General features: G+C 38.6%; 1 long non-coding RNA gene across 1 annotated transcript; it reads left to right on the plus strand.

Annotated features, from left to right (window-relative positions):
• Positions 1–665: 665 nt before the first annotated feature.
• LOC135150278 (uncharacterized) lies at positions 666–4,725 on the plus strand. The gene is made up of 2 exons (XR_010288627.1): positions 666–1,163; positions 4,175–4,725. It is a non-coding gene; the product is annotated as an uncharacterized LOC135150278 (long non-coding RNA).
• Positions 4,726–7,889: the final 3,164 nt, after the last annotated feature.

A 7,889-nucleotide genomic window follows, 5' to 3' on the forward strand; every position in this document is an offset into this window, starting at 1 on the left:
GCTATGGATGGTTATAATGTTTGTTTGTGTAATGACTCGGAATTTTATGCAATTATTTATTTAATTGTTCTTGATTTTTAAAAGAGAAGGAATAAATTTTATATTTTATTCCTGTTTGTTGGATTTTCAAAAAAAAAACAGTTATGTGGGTTATTTCAATTATTTGATTAATTGTTAAATGCATTATTTGTTTATGTGTGTTTTTAGATTTAAATTACCTTGAGCATTATTGTAGAGTTTTATAAAAATTATGATTTCGTAATTTTGAGATAATTCAAAATTATATTTTAAGTTCGGATTTTAATTGGTATTTGTTTGTACCAATTATTTTATTTAGATTTAAATTATAAAAATATCTAATTGGTGATATTCTATGTTTTGAGTAATTTAAAAATATTCAAATTTCGATACTTTTTTTAAGTTTTTGTCGGATTCAAAAATGTTTAAAAGTTTGTAAGTAATAATTTCAATTACTTACAATTTAAAATGATTTTGAGTATTATTTGTGAAAATAGAAGAGGACTTTTAAAATATTATTTTTATAAATATAGTTTATTCGAGATATTTAAAATTTTTAGAAAATTTTATTTTAAATTTGGAGAATAGTTTGGACTCTTAAACTATTAAAATAGTTTTTGTTTTTAAATTAGGGGTGTAGTTTTTGTTTTAATAATTATAAATTAAGCCTAGCAGCTGCGTATGCAGTATGTGTACAGCCAGATCGATGAGAAACAGATAGATAGATATAAAACAGACGCGGGCTTGTTCAAGCGAAAGAAAGACAGAGCAAATTAGGGTTTCGGGGAGTCTATTCAATCAGATCAATTCATTGGCAGGTGAGGCTTATTAGCTTTGTGTGACTACATACTTATCTGTATATCGTTGTTTGTTGGCGGATTGGGTTTTTGTTGGGGCGTTTGATTGATAGTTAGAGGAATAAGGGAGGGGATCTGGGGGTGTGTTTGATCAGAGATGGGGAGTTTGGCGGTGTAAATCGGAGATGGGGCTGTGACGTGGGTGTTGATCGGAGGTGGCTACAGTTGGTCGGAGGAACGGAGGCGACGTCTGTCGCCGGGTATGGTTACAGAGGCGCTGCGAGGAAGGTTGCGGCGGTCTGAAATCCGGCTGACTTGGGTGGAGGTCTGGTGGCTTGATAAAAAGTGGCAGTGTTGAGATATTACAAGGAGGCTCTTTTCTCTCAATTTCCAACCCCTTCTTATGAGATCTAAGACTCCTATATATAATATATTATTAGTTCTGGAACCTTCCTTCTTTGTGGGCTTTGCCTTCTTGGGCTGGAGGCCCAACATTAGTCCCCCTCCAACATAGTACCAGATCTTTAGATGTGGATTGTCGGGCTTATCTTTGGAGGTGATGTCTTTGGACAGATGAAGCCTTGGGGTGTGATACCTAAGATCAGTGTGGAGCTGTTGAACCATTTTCCTAAAACTCTGCTTAATAATTGTTTCGATAAATTTCACGGGATATCTGAACAACTAGGAAGTCATAGCCACCCGGTGACACGTTGCAAGCTTTCGAGAACTTGAGAGTTGGAAGTAGATTGGAGCTTTGAAAGTCGCAACTAATAAGAATCCTCCTATGAGGCAAGGAGCTTCATAACCTTGGAAGTCATGGACGACTAGAGCTTCGGACGTTTGAGGAGCCGATGAAGTAAAGAGGCAGAAGCGCTGAAGCGAAGAGGCGATTCGACCTTGAAGGTCAAGGAAGCTGTTGAAATAATGAACTAGAGCCGCTGAAGCAAAGATGCTGATCATTGAACCATTTTAGCGTCGACTTCCCGAGACAAATGTAGAAACATCTTCAAGCTTCATTCAGGTTTAGGGCTTCCAACATCTTCTAATAAAGGATTATTGGTGGGGACCTTGAGGCCTCCCGGAAGTATACAGATCTTTAGATGTGCTTTCCAATATAAAAGGAGTAATGTTCCAGCTGTTACTGACAAAGATAAAAAATGTCATCGCCATGATGGAAAAGAGTACTCATGTCATCTTCACAAAGAGTCTAAAGATGTGATGAAGCCTCGAACTGAAGAGGCGGCGAAGATAACTCTTTCTGGAATTTATTTTTTCTTGATTTCTATTGAGGTCTCCACAGTGTGACTTGGTGAAGTGTTTATCCACTGTAATATCATCATCTAAGAGAGCTCTTAGAGTCCAAGAGTTGGACGCTCCAAGAGTTGTAATTTGTATTGAAGGATACGTCAAAAACGTGACATTTAAGAATTTGTAATTTGTATTGAAGAATTGTAAGTTGTATTGAAGAATCGTAATTTGTAATTTGTATTGAAGAATTGTAAGTTGTATTGAAGAATCGTAATTTGTAATTTGTATTGAAGAATTGTAATTTGTAATTTGTATTGAAGAATTGTAAGTTGTATTGAAGAATCGTAATTTGTAATTTGTATTGAAGAATTGTAATTTGTGTTGAAGAATTGTAATTGGACGCTTAAAGAGCCATTAATGATGCTTCAAAAATTGGACGCTCAAAGAGCAATTAGTAATGCTTCGAGAGTTGTATTTAAGGACGCTTCGCAAGCAGGATGCCTTACAAGCGGGACGCCTCACAATCGAGACGCCTCACAGGCATGGCGTCTCACAGAGGAGCGCTTTAAAAATTTGGACACTCAAAGAGCAATTGATAATGTTTCAAAAATTGGACGCTCAAAGAGCAATTAATAATGCTTCAAAAGTTGGACGCTCGAAGAGCAATTAATAATGTTTCAAAAATTGGACGCTCAAAGCGTTGGTGGAGCAAAGAGCCGAATTATGAATTCGTGATTTTTGTAGTCCCATCGGGATATATGTTTGTTTCCTTTGGATCCAGATGGAATTCAGTTTCTGTATGCTTCAGGAGTCGATGGAGTGTGGAGTCAGATTGTTGAACTTCTTGAAGGTTGTATTTGGTACTTTTTTTTTCAAAGGACTTCAACGCTTCACTGATTCCACAGCTCAGCGCTTACTTCTTCGAGTTAGATACATGATATTTTATTGTGAGTTTTAAGAAAATTCTAGGAGCTGGATTTAAGGATGCTTCACAAGCGGGGACGCTTCACAGAGAGACGCTTCACAGACGGGACGCTTCTCAAGCTGGATTTAACAACATTTTAGGCTCTGACTTTTAAGGACGCTTCATGAGCAAAATTTGAGGATGTTGGTGAACTGCTTCTTTGAGTCTGGTACTTATTTCGGATGAATTCAATACTTCATTGGTTCAATAGTTCAGCGCCTCCTTTTTCGATCAGATATGAGAACATCATCTCTCTGCTAAAAACTCAATTGCAGCTCCTTATCTTATTCATCATATCATCAATTTAATATTTCTTGTGCAGCCTGAGAGTATTGAAGTACTGCTTCTACCGTGGTTTCACTTCAAGCAGCCTTCACTTCATGTATGTCCCTCTTTCAGATCTAGTTTTTCTTATGGAGTCTCTATCAAACTTGACGGCGTCAGATCTCTTAGCTTGGAGGCGCATATATCATCCACCGTGGTGGTGCGTATATCATCCATTGTGGTGGCACGCACATCAACAAACATGGTGGCGCACAGATCAGCAACTGTGGTGGCGCACAGCTCAACAACATTGTCAAAAATATCCAAAAACAAATCGACAAGCAACATAGAGTGTACATGAACCGAGCTTCTTCATTGGAGATCTCGAATAAAGGTAGATCGAGACTCATCCTTCCAACAGAAGTATACGTACAGATATATGTATATATGAAACTCTCTTTTCATTTCGAGAGCTCAATTGTGCCGTTCACTTGCAGGCTACAACGGACTGAAAATTCAACGCGCGAATCAAAGCTTTTTGTTCATCGGTGACGGCGATTCTGATCTCATCATTCCGGCAGATTCACTCCTCGTTTTCAGTTGCCATGATCACAAAATATTCGTCGCGTTTAAGAACACCGGAGCGTCATGGATTCCGAGGTCCAAGCTCCTTCGGAATGGTTGGATCTGTATGTATGTTTTTGTGGTTGGATGAAAAAGCCCCTCCTTCTAGCGCCAAATGTTGAGATATTACAAGGAGGCTCTTTTCTCTCAATTTCCAACCCCTTCTTATGAGATCTAAGACTCCTATATATAATATATTATTAGTTCTGGAACCTTCCTTCTTTGTGGGCTTTGCCTTCTTGGGCTGGAGGCCCAACAGGCAGAGTTATGTTGTTGATCGGAGGTGGCTACAGTTGATCGTTGATTGAAGGCTGGCTGGTTGCTTGATGATTGTAGTGATACAGTGGCTGGTGGGTTTGACGGAAAACAGCAGGGGAGGTGCTGTGCAGGTCAGTGGCGATGAATTATCGTCGGGCCGTATTAAATCGAGGGAGGTAGGCTGAGGAGACAAAGGTGTAGATGGTTGTGTGTGCCATCACCGATTATTGCAGGAGAGGTGAACGATGGTGTGAGCGCTTGTTTGTATGTGTTGGAGTACTGATTTGGGTGTGGCCTTGAGGTTAAAATTGATGTTGAAATAAGATTACAGAGGATTGGTTGTGTGTGTAGTTAGAGTCCAGGTAGGTGTGTGTTAAAGTATTGTAGTGTTATTTATAGCTCATGGTTATAGATGTAAATATGCTTTTGTAATTAAGGGTAGATTAGTACACAATATAGCTAGTTAGTTACTGCTTTTGTGTATATATAGACAGCTAGTACAGATTGTAATTCAGTTTAGTTAATACAATTTTAGTCTTTTCTCTTTCTAAATGGTATCAGAGCAAAATGCTCCACCACTTCTCTCTCTCTCTGTAACTAACCAAAAGTAGTTACAGCTCTTTCCGTCATTAAAGCTTCAACTCGAAGCTCCTGTTTACTCTTATAATACAACTCGTAGATAATTAGCTGAATCTCTATGGCTATTATTGAAGAAAATACAAGCAATAATGAAAGGGAAGAAAATTTCGAAGATGAATATCGCTCGATTACGCTCGAAGCAAGTCAACCTCTATACCTGCATCCATCAGATCATCCAGGTCTGAATCTTGTAACTGTTGTGTTGAATGGAGACAACTTTACTGAATGGAAAAGGTCTGTAACACTTGCTCTCTCTGCTAAGAACAAGTTAGGGTTTGTGAATGGTAGATTTAAGATTCCTGATGAATCTTCTCTGTATTTTGATCATTGGCAAAGATGCAATGATATGATAATAAGCTGGTTGTTGAATGTTGTTATACCTGAAATTAGGTCTAGTTTGATGTATACATCTCTTGCTGTTGATGTATGGAATGATATCCACACTAGGTATACACAGAGGAATGGTCCTAGAATCTTTGAGTTAAGAAAAGCTCTAAGTGACCTTAATCAAGAAGCACTCTCTGTTTCTGCATACTACACTAGGTTCAAGGTCTTGTGGGATGATTTCTTGAATGCAACAAGTATTCCTAAGTGTTCTTGTTGTAGTAGTACCTGCACAACAAGAATTTAGACAGAACAGCATGATGAAATGATGAAAGTAACACAGTTCTTGATGGGATTGAATGAGATGTACACAAATATAAGAGGACAATTACTCATGATGAATCCAATGCCAAAATTGACTCAAGTTCTGGCATTATTGCAACAAGAGGAAAGGCAGAGGAATCATGTTAACTCTGCACAGCCTACAATTGAGTCTGCTGCACTTATGAACAAAGCAACAACCAGAAGGTTTTAGCCAGAAGGCATAAGAACTGAGCTCAGGAAGAATGAAGGCAAGAAAGGCAATCTGGAGTGTACATATTGTCATGGTACAAATCATACAAAAGACAGATTTTATCACTTAATTGGTTTTCCACCAAGAAACAAGCAAGCAAATGGATCCAATGATAAAGTGGTAGCACAAGTCATGAACTCTCAGGGCAATGCACCAACTGGCAGTGAAGGTCAAGGAAATGGTAGCAATCAAAACCCTGAGGTGGCCATAAATCAGTCTACATTGTCCACAGCTCAGTATCAGCAACTCTTGCAACTTCTTAATCAGACTTCTGTGACATCAGGTTCTTCCGCAGATTTGACACAAACAGGTACATGGCCACACTATTTCTCCTATATGTCATCTGTTTGCTTGGTAAATTGTCATACATCTAATGACTGGATTATAGACTCTGGAGCAACAGATCATATTACCTGCTTTCATCATTTGCTAACTGATGTTACTACTTGCAATATTGATATTTGTTTGCCAAATGGACATCAAGCTCAAGTTAGAATCAAAGGGACTATTAAACTCATGTTCGCAAAAATCTACACGCAAGCGCACGTGATCATAAGTAATATATTTGTTCGTTCCCACAGAGACTGGTGAATTAAGAATACGCACCTATGCAACAATGTATGAGCAATTTTCACTGCCAAGACAATTAACAAGGATGGGTTCTCTTATATTAATAACTAATTTTACTAATCAAATTCAGAATAGGAAAACACATGGGATTCTAACTTCATTATCGAATTCATATAGAATTGAAATTACTGATTAACATGCGACTATTGATCCTAATCAGACAACACGAAAGTAATACATGCCAACTCTCGTTGCACACATATCATACCAATCAAAATCCGCAATTAAGACAGAAATCTCATGGACACCAACAAAGCTCAGACCCTATATCTCTATAGCGGTAGTGTAAGCAGAGAGGTTTAATAGCAGGTCGTCTATCGTGATTACACAGGGTGATAAAAATAGTTCAAGTCTACCACAAATTATGTTTCATTCACAAAATCCTATGTTTACATGGCATAGTTCTAAATTCAATCATCCACTCTCGCTTCAGAAAGAAGTAACAAACAACTTAGAAGTTAGCTACGCTCCTAAGAAGAATAAGCACGGCTCATGCAAAGAAATCAACGTTCGTCACAACATCAATCAAACAATCTCGTTACTAGACTACATCGATAAATCCGTTAGAATCCCATGAAAGCGGTTAGTTCATAATCGAACTAATCGACATCATGGGTTCTAATGAAAACATGATAAATAAACTACGAGAATTAAACGGAATAAAAATACTTGAATTAATAATAAAGAACACAACGTTACAGATTTGATGTTCACGATCTCGCTCGAAACTGTCACTTCCTCGCGAAGAACGATCCAATACAAACTGATAATGTGCTTGATTACAAGAGAAAAACTGATAAAACTATAATCCGATATTCTACGATACAAGTGTGGCTAGGGTTTTTCACATGAGAAATTAAAATACATTGACCAAGTCAACCGGGCCTCGACCGCTGCTAAATTCCATAAGAAAAGCTTCAAAAATCAGCCCGGAACAACTCTGTTGGGCGCAGCCGCGCTAACCAAGCGCGGGCGCGCTAGTGGAACAGGCTGTAGCGCGGGCGCGCTAGGCACTAGCGCGGGCGCGCTAGTGTCTGCCCCCGGATGGCCAACTTCTCCAATTCCGCTCGTTCTCGCGTGCATGCCCTTCCTCGCTCTAGTACCACTTCCGTAGGTGATCACGGTTGCATTTAGCACATGCAACAAGCCCTTTAAACCCCTAGATAGCTCTAGTGGACGAGTGTGTTCTCGTGAGGGTTTGTAGAAGATGTACCCACAAAATCCCAAGTCGCGATGAATCCAAAATTCTCTATTCTTGCAAATAATGCACCAAAAACAACCTAAAATGATAGAAAATCACTTCATCACCTCAACTCGTGACCTGCACAGAAAAACACTAAAAACACATCAAAAGACACTAAACACTTAAGTACAACCAACCAATTTAAGTGGAAATGAAGGCCTATAAGTGTGTATAAATACCACTTATCACACCCCCAAACTTAAACTGATGCTTGTCCTCAAGCGTCAACGACACTATACAATAATACAATGCAATGCATGAATGCAACTACGTGATGAATGAGTGAACTATGAAGTAATTGCCTTG

The sequence above is a fragment of the Daucus carota genome, chromosome 2 (genome assembly GCF_001625215.2).
Source record: "Daucus carota subsp. sativus chromosome 2, DH1 v3.0, whole genome shotgun sequence".
Taxonomy (NCBI): domain Eukaryota; kingdom Viridiplantae; phylum Streptophyta; class Magnoliopsida; order Apiales; family Apiaceae; genus Daucus; species Daucus carota.